Source organism: Zalophus californianus, chromosome 14, assembly GCF_009762305.2.
Source record: "Zalophus californianus isolate mZalCal1 chromosome 14, mZalCal1.pri.v2, whole genome shotgun sequence".
In the NCBI taxonomy this organism is placed as follows: Eukaryota; Metazoa; Chordata; class Mammalia; order Carnivora; family Otariidae; genus Zalophus; species Zalophus californianus.
In genome coordinates, this window is record NC_045608.1 from 60,669,192 (window position 1) to 60,685,195 (window position 16,004).

Genomic DNA, 16,004 nt, shown 5'->3' on the forward strand with positions numbered 1-16,004 from the left:
AGAGAGAGAGCATGAGAGGGAAGAAGGTCAGAGGGAGAAGCAGACTCCCTGCTGAGCAGGAAGCCCGATGCGGGACTCGATCCTGGGACTCCAGGATCATGACCTGAGCCGAAGGCAGTCGCTTAACCAACTGAGCCACTCAGGCACCCACAAACCAAATATCTTGATCTGCGTTCTCCAGAATCAGATCTTAAAACAAAGATTTAAATGAGTGTAGTTTATTTTGGAGGTGTCCTCAGGAGCGAGCAGGGAGCAGAAAAAAAATGGAAATCAATCACAGTGCGCACAACTGAACCACTTACTACAGTGGCAAATGGTACCCCATCCCACGGGTGGATTCTGGGAGCCAGTGTAAAACACATTTCCAAGTTATTCCAAGCCAGGTGCAAGGAGCAGCATATTGACACCTCTACTTTTATCACTGTTGAAGGGCTAATTCCCGGACATTCACTCTACAGTGGTCCTATCTTGCTTTGTGCTTGGTCTGAGCATACTCCTGTGGCCAGAAAGCAGCACCCCCCCACTCCTCCATCCTCCATCCTGCCCCCCAGGCAGAACTTCCGGGCTTCACAGCCGTCTGCCTTCTGTGGGTATAGTTGTGACTCCTGAGAGGATATCGGTGCATACCAACAGCTACACGAAAGATACATCTGGGTAAGTTGAGGCCAAGTGGGGCAACAGTCTTCTTGGGTCAGGTGAGATTTCAAGTGCATGAACTCATGAAAAGGCATGAGTTGATTTTCAGTGGAGTTTAAATCTAATCATAGACTAACTTTGAAATAGCTCAATTCCCTAGTTACCGGAAAACCCCACTCCAGTAGACTAGACTGAATCAACTTCAATTTTCTCCTCACAGTTGAAAAAAAATTGGTCAAAAATGTAATTCTTTTTTTGGGAATTACATTCCTGGATACTGTCTGAACAGAACTATAATCCAGCTTTCCTCACTCCTGGGCTAGAATTTTACATTTTACACCATAAATACCAGTGGTTCTCAAAGTGTGATATCCAAAGGAGTAGCATCAGCATCCACTGGAAACGTGTGAGAAAGTCCCTGGGTCCCACTCCAGACCTACCAAATCAAGAGCTCTCTGAACTGGTCCCAGCTATGTGTTTTCACAAGGTGTCAATGTGACTCTGATGCATATCAGGGATTTAGAATCACTGATACCAGCTATTAAGATTTTATCTACACATAAATAGGAAATAATATTTATCCCACTCTCCATCCCCAAAAACCATGCTAGGTAAGTTTAAAAAGTGCATCATATGCTGTCTTTTTCCTTTCTGGTTGATTTTTAAAAGATATGTATATATATAGATATATAAACAATGTATATTTTATCCAAGTATTTTCATTTGTAAGGTCAACATATTAAGATATATCCCATGTAAAATAATCTAATTTGGAAGCAACTTAGTAAACTAGATTAATGATAGGAAAACTGTGTTCAAATTTGTGTGACTTTCTGGAAGACAATTTTTCTCTTTAGGCCTACATTTACTCAACTCATAAAAAAGAGTCTTGAACTAGATGATTTTTGAAATCTGTCCACCTCCGTATTTTTCTCCTCTAATAACTAGTTGTAATTGAAGGATAATTCTCACGGAATGGTGAAGCAGTCTTGTGAGCTCTAGCCCTCCACAATTGTGGGTCCATTGCTGGATAGTTGTTTTAAGGAAAAGAAGAAAAAAAAAAACAGAAATGTGTATAATCTGGGGTTTGAATGACAGAAAACTTCTTCCTTTATGCCAAAGTCTTTAACTGAAGCTGATACATTAGCTTGTCCTGCAGACTCCTTGGTCTAAAAAAGTGCAATCTGTGACCCTGGCAATCCTCTAGACTTTTCCAGACTGAGTCATCTTCTCGGGGCCAGGGTGTCCTGGTAGATGAGTGTTAAACATCAGTCAGCTGCAAAGAGAGAGGCTTCTCTTGATTCATGTCTGACTTTCTGCACTGCCTGCCTTGGCAACTCCTCTTCTGGCCTATCAGAGCTCAGCTTTGCAGAGCTGTTTCTAATATTCAACTAACATTTTCCCTGATGCGTCTTTAGTACATTACACCATGTTCTCTTCTTAATAGTGTGAGTCACCCGCACCAGTCTAAGGAGGCGCATTGCTTGTAAATAAGCCACAATCAGTGTAGTTTCCAACTGATGCACTGCAGCTCATTCCTCCCCCACAGTGAAGAAAGTATCTTTGAAGAGGACAAAATCACTCTTCTTCCCCCTCAGTGTCATCACTGCAGAGCTGCAGGGTAAGCTAGTGGTCACTTCTGAGGCTTGGTGCTAACAATCAGACTCATTTGGTGATTCATATTCATTTTAAAGTATCATCAGGACACTCAGAGATAAGAATGCACAAGCAAACAGAAAGAGAGCATGCATCATAGCAACCTATAAATGTAACTAATTCTCTAATTTGATGCTATTGAAAAGAATGTCTCTTACCTAATCACTAAGCGTTCTCTAGTCAGAAAGTGACTAGCAGATTGTAAAAATGTAAGAAATGCTATTTTAATAAGGGACCAAAATGATCAAAACCTGACTCATCGCTGACTCCTGCTGAATGTCTGAGATTCTTCCAAGAGTAAAGGCAGGGCTTAATGGCAGAAGAGCCAGGAAAGGTGGAGATTCTCTATCTCAGGTGCCAGGGACATTTCATGCCATGTTGATCTTCTCTGACATAAATTTTAAGAGTCGCATATACCAGTAGAGTTGACAGGCAAAATATTTAATTTTATTTGTATTGCTAAATCTGTCAATGCTAATGCAAGCCACAGTCTTACTTAAACAGAGAAGAGAAATAAAGGAAGAAAGCAATCCCATCTTAACCAGAATAAATTGTTTACATAGGAATAGACACTTTATAAAAAAAAAAAGTGTTCAAATTATTTATTTCCTCTCCATACGAGGCAAACACTACCTCCATCTGACAGATGAGGAAACAGAGAGATTAAATGTTTTTACATAGGGTCACGAGCGATAGCAACAGCACTGGTGCCCAAGGCTTATAATGCTGAAAAAGTGAGTATTCCACTCCACCCTGGGTCTAAAATCAATTTGGTTGGTTCTTATTTGTCCAGAGTCCAATGTTTCTCTACCCCCAAAATAGGATCTATAGTTTCTATAGAAAGCCATCCTTATCTCATTTTGGCACTAGAAGTTTGGAGTGATTCACCCAACTACCAACTCCAGAATTGATGATCACTGGCTTACTGTATCAAGATAGCCCATCACAATGGCCGAGATGAATGGCGCAAAGGGGAGCTCTTGATCTAAGTGGCTTCAAACAGAGAGAACTTCACCATTTTCTTCTGAACTAGAAACAAGGAAGCATACAGCCCTGGGAACTATTGAAAACCATAATGAAATAATAAAGAGAAAGCCTGCAGAAAATGGAAGGAGACAAAGGAATTAGAGATGAGAAATGTAAAGAGGGGAACCAAGTACTGTTCTGAGTGTAGGGGAGCTCAGTCGGTCTTGGACAGGTTCACCTTAATTGTTGGTGGACCACTTTCTCACCCTCTATTCACAGCTTACATGAAGTGCATTCTTTTTACTCTGGGCCTTCTTTAAATGTAATTTGCAATTCTCTCTGTTTACTTCCTTCGTTTTCCAGTTATGTGATGATGACCCCTACACACCTGAATATAAAAATCTAAAAGAAGCATGGAAAACAGTCTTGCTTATAGAACAAAGAAATGTAGGTTTCATTTTTATGGAAGGAAAGCTCGAGAAAGGCCAGCTCATTGACAATTCAAGTTGACCTTACCATCTAGCACAATTCCTGTTTTAAAGTCTTTCTCCAGATTATAGTTCCTTCCTCTTCAAGGATTGTTTCCTGGTCGATGCCCATTTCAATGACCTCTGGGTCAAACAACCCCTATTACTGTGTGACCTAGTATGGGAGAAACTGACTTAAAGGCAAACCAACGATGTTTCAGTCAGATACAGGAGGTTGCAGCTCTTTGGGGGAAGTAACTGAATATGCAGCCATATTTTTGGGTAGTTGCAGTCACCGTTCCTTTTATTTGACTAGATAAATGCTAGGGCCGAACCAAAAATTAAGCTAACATTGAAAGTAGGATTGTATATATACGAACACGTTGTATTGGTGTCCTATAAAGTAAATACCTTCGATATTGAAGACTCTATCCTGAATTACCATGCTTAGATAAAAGGTGCATTTGGATATTAAGTGATCACATCTCTCTCTGAGCCCTTTGTCACTGTCATTTGACACTTATCTATACTATATTGTCTCTTGCAGTTTTTAGAACTTGCATTATTTAAACTTGCAAAGTTCATCAGTTGGGAGTTTTTGCTTCTTTTGCATCCTCTACAGTGCTTGCTAAATACTTATGCCCACTACAGAGGGATAAAAGCATTAATCCTGTGTTAGGACACCTGACTGTAAATATTTTGTCCTAAGACTTGTGCATCCTTACCATATTTATTCTGTTCTACTGTCTGTAAAATGGGGATAACAGTGAATGTTCCTCAGACCTCACTAAGTAGCTGAGGATTTCATAAAATAATACATGTGAACTTGAACTTGAAAGCATAACTATGCATTGGCTATAGCTTGCCCTTCTGATTTCTCAGATTCTAGCCTTGTTCATTATTTTTGAGCTATTTTACACCTTTGTGTAACTAATAAATAGACAAACCGTCTTTTTCAGCAGAGTTCCCATTGACTTCTTTCCCTGTTGTGGAAAACACAATTTCGCATCTATTTGCTATTAAATGTAAACATGTGCTTTTTTTTGGTTTTTCATTTGAACAGGCTAGAACATCTGCCTGATTCTTTCATATGAGAAATATCAAATCTTGAACATATGTTTATTTTTTATATCTGTTAAGAAAGTCATGATCTTACCATTTTGTGAAAATTATCTTTGAACAATCTCAGGGAACTTCCCCCGAGATACATGATGTATTTACCTACCGAAGCCAGGTAACCTCCCTCACCAGAGGAGAGCATCTTGGGGGTGGTCTGTGCCCAGGCACATCTTCTCTTAGCTCCTAGAGGTGACTCCAAAGAGGTAATAGAATTTTAATGACTCTCTGCTTCTCAAATGTTAGTTTTACTCTCTACTGATTTTGTGTTTTGTGTCTCCCCTCCCCCCCGCAGCCATTAAATTATTCCTCATTGCTGGCAGCAATGTTTGGGAATTTAAGTTTTATAGTCTGATTATTTGATGATCTCTGTACAAGGATTATTTGTTTATAGAAACCTATCCTAGGTTGGGTGAGAGACAACAGAGAGTCTGGTTTATTAACCTTTTTGATTAGGAGTTGAATATCTTGATCTGATCATTTGGTGATTGTTAGTCTCTGTTAGATGAGAGATGATGGACAATTTGGTTTATAAACTTTTCTGTTTTTTGGTGCTCCAATCAACTAGAATTTTTCCACTGGGAAGGATATCTGTTCTATCATAGACTATAAGATTTTGTGGTTCTTTATTTTACTCTTGATCCTTGGCTGAATTTTAAAATTGGAGCTCTCTCTATTTTTGTCTGTATGTTTTGTGTCTGTAACTCAGATAGGCGTTTATCTCCAGTTGTATAAATGCATAATGTTTTCCTACCTCTGGATGATATTGATAAATTAGACTATAAAGTCTCTTAAAGAAACTTGTTCTGGTTGGTTTATAGAGATAAATAAGCACTTATATAAGCTGAATATTCTTAAAATTTCCAGAAAATAAGGAAATTGAACTTTGATACTTTAAATGGGCAAAAAATGTATTTTTACAAAAAACAATTTAGAAATACTTTAAGAATTCAGGGGAACATAATTTAAGTAAGACTGGCAAATGAGACAAATATTTTGGGTTTAATGAAAATGCTATGGGTTCTCTGATTTATCACTGTTAAATACAATGCAAACAAATATTTTTCTTCTTTGTGTGTCTGTTTTTTCCTAAACTAATATGTTACTGATCAAATAAACTAGCATTACTTCTACTTAATGTTCAAGATTATGAAAAATGTAACTCTATATTTCAAAACTCTATTCAGATTAATTTTATTCCTATACTGCTTTGTAGTTGTCAGCTTAAAGAAAATTTCCAAGATCTGTAGGTGACTTAAATCCTTGAATTGATATTAACTTGAGTTCATTAGTGCACACTCATTGGATATTTAGATCATTTCTAAGTAAGACAGAATGCTGACACATTGATCACTAAACATGATTTTAAGTTTATGAGCTTTTGCTTCTTATTTTTACATGCTACCTAGAGGTTAAATGTTTGGGTCTGTTTAAGGACCTTCTTCTTTCTTACCACTTTGAGAAGTTGTACTCTAAGGGATGTGTTGGCTGTAGAAAACAAAGTTATATGTATGTATATTCTTTGCTAGTCTGCTGCAGATTGCTGGTGTCTGGAGACACCAATCATCCACCTCTATTTTCTTGATGAAATAGAAATTACTTTAGTTAAAAGTTATAGCTGCTGTAAGTAAATGAGAGTGGACTAGGAGCAATAGTGGCAGAAATGCTTAGCTTTTGCTGTGAGGTGACAAGATTTGTTCTTGTTTAGTAAGAGGAAAAGAGACTAGTTTTGTTCTAAAGTGACGTGACTGTTCTATAATAAGAAAGAAGGTGGTGAAGGACAAAACCTTGATGTATATAGAAAGTTGTAGAAGGTTCACAGGACAGGAATCTTATTTGCTTTTGTTCATAGTGTGTGCAAATAATCAGTGTGAAAAAGCTGTAAAATAAAATGAAATCTTAGCAGTTTTCTCAATTTTGATGGGATTGTTTTCTTTCATTTACTGTTTATTGTCTTGGCCTAAGGTATGTAATTCTGTGTAATCTGCACAGATTTTGCATTTTACCATAATAATTTTCTGTGCTTTGTGTTCACTTTATTATGACCCTGATTATTAAAAAACAAAACAAAACCGAGCAAAGTCTCCTCACTTATAGAAGAACTAGGGTTTCTTACAATCTTGTTATTTTTTTATGTTTATTTTTCAAATGAGTAGACAAATATTGTTTCTATCTTATATGTTCAAATCTCCTGTTTGTTTATTGGTTTGTTTGGTTTGGGTTTTGGTTTTACTATTTGGTTTTCTCAAAATGAATCCTAAATGTAAAAGGAAATAAATAAAATGAGACTGTTACGGTATTTTTTGCACCAAAAATTATCTTTGAGATTTCCCAGAAGGCTCCTGATAAATCACAAAGACTGTTCTACCTTATAAAAAAGAGGTGAAAGAAACAATTAGATTTATTTGATATGTTAATGTTAATGACTTTCACAGAGTTGTCAAATTTGAAGAGATGCTTCTCTTTTCCCAGGTTGAATTTTCACTCCAATATTGTTGTTAATATAAGGAAATTGTACACTGTATGGGAAGTTTCTGGAAAGGTGTCAGCGCCTGAGCTCTCCCAACCATGTTTGTATGTATCAGAGTTTGTGCTACTTTGCCTTGTGATATTGGGCAACAATGTTTTCTTATTCTTTGTCTCCATGCCTGATTGGAATCTCTTATTGAGTATTCTTACTTCATGGCACTAGTTATTTGCACAGATTCAAAAAAAATTGCTATCCTTTTCCAAGACATAATTGGAAACACTAGTTATATGGCCCACTTGTAGTCTGGAACATCCTCTCTGAGAATGATGTGCATTTAATCAGCTATGACTAGCCACTTTTAAGTAAATAAGTTTAATTTTGTGGAATCAGTGTTTACAAAGCCCATTTGGGAAAACTGGCCTGGAACCTGGCTTTTGGAGTTCCCAGCCTTAAAAGTGAGCAAGGGAGGTTACTTTCAGGCAGGCCCAGGAGCTTAGAATAGTAAGGGATCTTGCAAAAGTAAGGCATTTCCCCAATTTATAGGTACTAGGGGTAAAATCTGGTAGAGAGAATTTCTTGGCTTAGCTTTCTAAACTAAAGAGTCTATGAAAAATTTAATCTGAGATTCCTTGTGAAAATTTCCAACGAAGCAAATGTAAAAAGTTCTATGTGGCAAATTAACACTTTTGATGCACTTATGTCAATAATCAAGCTAAATCTACTGAGACCAGTCTTATTTGTAATCAAGAAAAATATTTCAGATTATTTTTGAGCAAAAAAGAAGAGACTAGGAAAAAAACAACTTATACTATAATGGGAAAGTATTCACTGTGTATATCAATCACACTTTTCTGTACTGACTGTAGCCTTGTTCATTATATTCAACTATTTTGCACTTCTTTGTTAATTGTAAGTAACCAATAGGCAAACTCTGTCTTTTCCAGAGTTTCCATTGACCTTCTCTTTCCTCTGTGGAAAAGCCAGTTTTGCATTCATTTGCAATTCAATACCTTTATTCCATGTAAATGTGTGTGTTTTTTTACTCTTCTTTTGAACTGGTTATAATATCAGCCCAGTTTCCTCATACAAGAAAAGTCAGAACTTGAACATGTTTATTTTTATATCTGTATGACAGTCCTGATTTTATCTTTTTCTGAATATTATATTTTAATAGTACTATACAAATGTCAGATGCTACTGATCATTATCAACACTCTGGATCTGCTCTTAGTCACTTTGTAAGGACTGTTAATATTAACAGCAATGAAAAATATTAAGTACAAAAAAGCCTTTCTCACTGTGATTATTTAAAGAAGAGTGAATGATTTTTTTTACATTAAATTAAATATGTTTTGTTTTTTGGGGTGATTTGGAAAAATTCCTTTATCAATTGGAAGAGTGATTTGCTAAGTAGGGACACAGTATTTGTCAGTTGCGTCTTGCATTCTCCATTGTCCCACCGCCCAGGCCCTCATCCGAATGAATAGTGTCCTGTTTGCCTTGCCTCGCCTGTCCCGCATGAGTTCTCAAAAATATTCCTAACAGTTGTGACATTTTTTCTGCCAGTTTTTTCTCTACTCTGGGATACTTTTCACTGGACCTTGCTGATTTAAGTTTGTTCATGTTATCTTCGTCCCAATTATGTTCTTGTGTCTATGTTGTTGCTATTGATATTTTAGTATTGCTTTTGGAAAAATAAGTACCTCTAAAATATAAAGAGGGATGCTGAGATCATTTCAACAAAAGGGTACATATTTTGTGAGAATTTTGTTATCATTTAGTATATAAATCAAGTTTTCAAAATAAAGATGCAGTGTACATATAGATCATCTATTGTCCCATGCCGTGTGAAAGATATACACAAGTAATAGACAGTCTTGGTGATGAGATAAATTATACTACTTAAAGCAAGCAAAGGACAATTTCAGATAGTTAAGTATATCTAGATCTTGATATATATACAGATGAAATAAAGACACAGAGAGAGACAGAGACAGAAACAGAAGAGTCGCTGTCTTAGGGTTTTGGATGAGAGTGATGTTAGGAGTTTGGACAGGGCTAGGATGGTAAGGTAGTCTGGAATGGTTTTATGGTCCCTGAGGTTTTTGAACGATGGCTTATTAGAATGGGTGGATCTGTGAATCAGAGACAATAAAAATTAAAGAATGACTCAGTGTGAACTTGCCAAAGGAGATGCAGATATATCTGAGCAGGCAGGAGTTGCCTGAGTGGGCATCTGGCTCAGCCATGTGCCAGAATGGCCCTCAATTCTTTGAGCTTCATTGTCACATTCATATAATGAAGATATAGCACCTTTGTGGACTATTGTCTTAAGAATTGGAAATATATCTATATAAATATAAATCACATATATTTCTCATATTTAATTAGAACTTAAAAATAGTATTATCATTATTATTATGATGATGATTGGAAATAACTGTTCTCAGCCTTCAGTTATTTTGAAGGTGTGTCTGTGTGTGTCTGGGAGGGTCCTTTTCTGTAAAATAGAGCATTTCATTACATTGAATCACCTCCTGTTATCTATAGAGAGAAGTTCGGGTTATCCGCATCCAAGTTGCTTCCTTCTTTGTGTCTGTGAGTTTCAGCCTTTGGCCATCATGCTGTCTTTCTGGCCACTTGGACAGAAGTCAGTTCCAGAAGTTGGGAACATCTATTTTAGGAGTGAAAACTTCATTGAATATGTACAGTGTAAAAGCAAATGCTCTTCTAATGTTCTCTTCGGCAGATCTGAGTCATGGGTTTGAGGAGGGAGAGCCACCACTGTTGTTCAGAGCTTAGACCAGGGCTGAGCGTTCCTTTAGCTTTTTTGGATACACATACTTAAAATCAGGTACCTTTATGGAAATTTCATTTGGACTGTGCCTTTAAAAAAAAAGTACTGGGGCACGTGAGTGGCTCAGTCAGTTAAGCCTCTGCCTTCAGATCAGGTCAATGAGGGTCCTGGGATTGAGCCCTGCATTGGGCTCCCTGCTGAGCAGGGAATCTGCTTCTCCCTCTCCCTATGCCCCTCCCTCCCCCCCCAACTCATACTCTTTCACCTCTCTCTCTGTCATATAAATAAATAAAATCCTAAAAAACAAAAAAAAGCAACTATCATGTTTTTGTTTTGCCCAGAGGAAAAATGTTTTTAGAGGCTAAGTGCTGACACATTGCTGTGTGTCTGAGGGCTCGCTGTCAAGGATAGGGGTGAAAGGGACGGCTCTCATGCTAGAATATTTATGAGGAGGAGAATATGCAGAAACTATGAGGTGCTTGTTTTAACATATACATTTGTGGCCAGGCCCAAATTTGAGTTGTTTTGTCTTCCAGATAGGACACAACTAGAATGAGCTTGGGTGGGCAGTTGTCTCAGATGTACAGAATATAACTTCTAATAGGGGAATTCAGATAGGCTGTGTACTCAGCCCTGGCCTAATGTAATCTCCAAATCACTCAGTATGTCTCTGAGCTACATTTTTAAACTTATTTAACTATCTGTTCACCTGTTATTTACTGTCTGGTTAAAGAAAAAAGCTTACTACCACTAAGCATCGGTTAGGTAATTCTTGCTCAATACACTATGCTATACTGGGTGCTGGGAAGGATACCCAAAAGTATGGTATGGAATCTAATTTTCAAGGACTTTACAATCAAGCTATGTAAGAAGACATATACCCTATTCTATTTCTAGGTGTCAAATAAGGACAGCTAATATTGGTTGTTTAATGTTTACTGTGTGCCAAGTTCTATTTGGTGTGAGTTATACGTATTTCTTCATTTAATTTTCACCACAACCCTGTAAGGTGGGTATTATATCCCATTTTACTTTGAAGAAACTGAAGCAGAGTTGGTGTCAGTAACATGCCCAAGGTCATACAGCTACTGAGCAGGCTTGCTAGGGTGTGAGGCCAGGAGGTTGGATTGAAGAACATATGCTCTTAGCCATTTAACACACAGGAAACACAATGCCTGTTTTAGGAGCCATGAGTATGAGGTCCCAGTGAACAGAGTCTTTCACAAATGGCTTTGAAAAGGAAGAGTTTATACTAGACTTTTAAGGATAGATAAGTTATGTGGAATTTAAGCTGCCACAGAAGGAGGGGGACAAGCCATTGACCTACTTAAGGGATAGACTTTGTCAGGGTATTGGAGATCACTGTTTTGAAATCTGATCATACATCATTCATGACCCCCATTCTGCACATCCCTCTCTCTTTAGTTCTGAGTCTGTGTCTCATCATAGCAGCAGAATGAAGTCTGAGGTATGAGAAGTGATAGAAGCTGTAGGCTGGGGATGAGAAGTTGGTATGAGAACTTATATCCTCTCTCCAGTCATCGTGATGGAAGAAACTGAGTCCCAAGGAATTGAAGTATGAAAGACCATCACTTCTTTCTTATGCTATTTCAGTAATAGAGGACTCATTTAACTAAAAGTGTTAATTCCATACTTTTAAAATACAAAATGAGGAAAAGTTCTTACCGAATTATGTTTGTCAACTCTGGAAGGTGGGATTGGAGCAGTGACTCTTTCTGTTACAGCGTATTTTCTTTATTAAAAGTTAAACTCCCCTACTTCAACCTCTTTATTGAGAATGTAGCCATATTGCCGAGTAAGAATTACAGAGTCCACTCCATCCCCAAGACACCTGGTATAAAAAAAAAATCATAGAATCAAAAACTTTAGGGTGTCTGGGTGGCTCAGTCAGTTAAGTGTCTGCCTTCAGCTCAGGTCATGATCCCCAGGTCCTGGGATCGAGTCCCGAGTCAGGCTCCCTGCTCAGTGGGGAGTCGATTCTCCCTCTGCCCCTCTCCTGCTCGTGCTCTCTCTCTCTCTCAAATAAATAAATAAAATAAAGTCTTTAAAGAAAAAAAAGAACCCATAACATTTAAACCAGGAGGAAACCATGGGAATAATGTTACTTACTGTATTAATGAGGAAAAAGACTTCCCCAAAGCACAGCTCTGGTTGCTGGAAGAGGCATGATGGCAATGATTTTCTCTCAGGTATATTTCTCACTGTATGTAGAGCTTGGATGTAATTTAATCATGCGTGCCTTATATGATGATCCCGATGCCCAGTTCAAACTGGCAGTATTACTGATAACATAGTTTTCAGTGATCCTGTAAACTCCTAGAAAGACTGTACCCTTGTATTTTCATACCCCATAGCATCTAGTTGAGTCTCCTGCACCCAGTCAGTGCATTTGAAGAAAGACTGATGTCAGGAAGCAGGGGGAGTCCCCCCAAATTACTTGCTTTTGGATGAAGATGTGAGAATCAGCAGATCCTTAATCTTGAAGCATTCAATGGCTACTCTAAACCTGATATTGGTTTGTGGAGGGGAGTGAATTTGAAAATGTACTTTAAAACAAGTATAAACAAGAGGGAGTGAATTCGGAGAATTGACTTTAATCCTAACATCAAAAGGACATCTGCGGAATGAAGCTTTCTATTAAATAATGAAACTCAAAATAAAAATAAGTAAGTTGGCCTGAATATACTTGCCAACAGAAGCTGCTGAATCTTCCACACCTCTTACAGAGATTAATCCTTTCCTACAGGCCAAAATCTAATTATAAACCATTCTAATTAGTTAGGCAGTAGAACTGCGGTTCCTTTTTGAGGAAAAAGTCTAGGAAGAGAAGCTACTACTTCATGAGAGCTCCAGAACAAGGCCGAAAGAATTTAGGTGTGAACGCATGTCAGTTGTCTCGTACCAGGAAGCTTATTTGCTTGCGTTAGTTGGCGGCTGCCTATAGATTTTTATGGGGGCATCTGCAGTTTATTTTGCTGCTTTAAGTTCACTGTAGTTCCAGTCTCATTGTGGCAAGCCTTTAAACCCCAAATAAGCATTATGTAAAATATTATTTTGACTTTACATTAAATGGATCTTCAAAACTTTCAAGTGCTCTAGGGCAAAAAGAAGAAAATCTTCTAGGGAAAAGCCTTAATATTCCAGATATAATGAGTTTGTTTTACATTATCTTGCTTATTTTTTTTTTCCTCCAGACTATTTTCACTTGGGTTCTTTTCATATCCCAGTTAGCAAAGGAATTGACCAGAACTAAGAACAGCCCTAGAGCAGTAGCGAAAATTCTGCTGTGCTTGTCAGATACTGTCTGACCACTGATTACTGCCCGAGGGGAATTTGTTTCCTTTATAAACTTTTTGGTGGGTTCTCATCACCAGGGAAACAGCTTTTTTCTCTGGAGAAAGCTCACGAGGAAAGCATGAGCTTCTTAATTTTCTTCTTATTTTAAATCTTGGGTTTGTGTGCTTTTTTAAAAGCATGAGATGAAAGATAGGTCTTTTTTAAAAGCATGAGATGAAAGATAGGTCTCTCCATAACACTGAAATCAGGGAAACTTTATAATAATTGGTGAGACAAATGTGATCTACCTGGAAACCCTCAAAGGTCTATATGAATCATGCTGGATAAGTACAACAGGAGTTTGTCCGTTTCCTTAGTTTTCACCTATGGAAAATATGCCAATTAATCAATTCTATAATAAGGGGAAAGCTTGGGATTAAATAAGTTGTATTAGTTAAAGTTGTATCAGGAAAAGGAATTCACCCCAGGTTCAGATGAAAGTGATGTAGGGACTTTTTACAGAATTATACACAGGTTTAGGAGGACAAAGAGAAGATAGTAAGGCACTTGGATATTCTAGTCACATTGAACTTCCAGTTTCCTCCTCCTGAGCCCCAAATGTTTCAGTTGCTTTCTTTTAAAGTCAGGTGCTTCCATGGCTCTGGACTTGGACCTCTATATTTTCTCCCAAACTATCCAAAATAGCCTCCATCCTGGTCTCCATCTTGAGACCCTTACATCCTCCTTGGAGGATCAACTCAAATGCTTGTTCATATTTGTGACTCTTCCCTCTATGAGAATTAATCATTTTCTTAGCTAGAATATAAATTCTTTTAAGAGTACAAGGATGATGTACCTATATTATGTTGTATACAGAGTCAAATAACAAATATTCTGAATTGTGACTTGGAATGCTGGTCATCATTTATGCTGATTACTGATATTTACAGTTCTCCTAAAGACACAGTAAGATTGCATTTCCTTGCCCTTTTAAAGCTAGATATGGACATGGTACTTGCTCTGGTCAATGAAATGTGATGGTAAGTCATGCATTTTATGTTGAAGTAGAAGCCTTTAGAACTAGTGTACAATTCCCCACATTTCTTTTCAACTTCCAAGATGTTCTAGCTGTTGGAGCTACATTGATCTGTCTGCTGGAATGAGCAGAAAGTGCTGTAGAGTCTCCCATTTACTCAAGATGGACATGTTCGGTAAGTGATAGGAGAAAAAGTTTATTTTAAGCCACTGTAGTTTTGGGTTGTTTATTATAGTGACATACCTTTTTATGATGAATACAGCAATTTTAAGAAATACCATTGTTATATACTGAATGTTTGTGTCCATGCAAACTTCCTATCCTAATCCCCCATGTGATGCTATTAGGAAACAGGTAATGAGGGTGCAACCTTCATAAATGGGATTAGGCCCTTATAAAAAGAGACATGAGAGCTTGCTACCATTCTCTTTGTTCTCTGCCATGTGGGGATATAGTGAGAAGACAGCCATCTACAAAACAGGAAGGTTGCTCTCAACCAGAACCCAACCATGCTGGCACCCTGATTTCAGAATTCCAGTCTCCAGAACGGTGAGAAATATATTTCTCTTGTTGATAAGCCACCCAGTGTATGACAATTTTTTATAGCAGCCCAAACGCACTAAGACTACCCCTATCCAGTTTGATGGAACATTTTAAAGACCACTGGCTGAAACGAAAAAAAGAAACAAACAAGCCAAAAAATAAAACAAAATATTATCAAGCAATGTCCTCTAAAATCATGAACAAAAACAGCAAATAAAGAGAATGTCAGTAGGTAAATTCTTCAAAGGATATTAGGAAGAACACATATATCAGTATGAACAAAGATATGGCTGTGCTTTTGTGTCCATGTGTAGAAAGAGGAGGATGTGGGCCATGAAAGAACCTATTTGCCTCTAGTAGAAGTTTTGAGATGAAGAACTGTTCTGGAAATATAAACGCATAAGTAAAGCTGGCCCAGATTATCAAGTGAGCAGAGTTCATAAAATTCTAGCATCAAAGGATTGAGAAGATCTTCAAAGGTTACTTGGTTCATTCACCTCCTTTCAAGTAGGATCACACCAAAACCATCCCAGAAAAATGAGAAGCTATTCTATTTTTAAAGCTTTCTGTAGAAAGAGATTTTCTCTGACAGAACTGTTTTTCAGCTAGTGTTAAAATCTCTATTCTGAATGATATGCCTCACTCGCATTCAGGACACTTAATATAACACTCACCATCTGTATCAGTTTCTTAGGGCTGCCATAACAAATTACCACAAACTGGGTGGCTTTAAACACAGAAATTTATTCTGTTACAGTTCTGGAGGCTGGAAGTCTGAAATTAAAATGTCAGTAGGGCCATGCTCCCTCTGAAAGCTCTAGTGAAGAATCTTCCTTTGCTTCTTCCTAGCTTCTGGTGGCTTCCAGAAATCCTTGGTTTCCTTGTCTTATAGGTGCTTGACTTCAATTTCTGCCTCCACTATCAAGTGGTTTTCTGTCCTTCAGGTGTCTCAGTGTGTTGTCTTTTCTTATAAAGACACCAGTCATTGGATTTAAGGCCCACTGTAAGGCAGGGTGAACT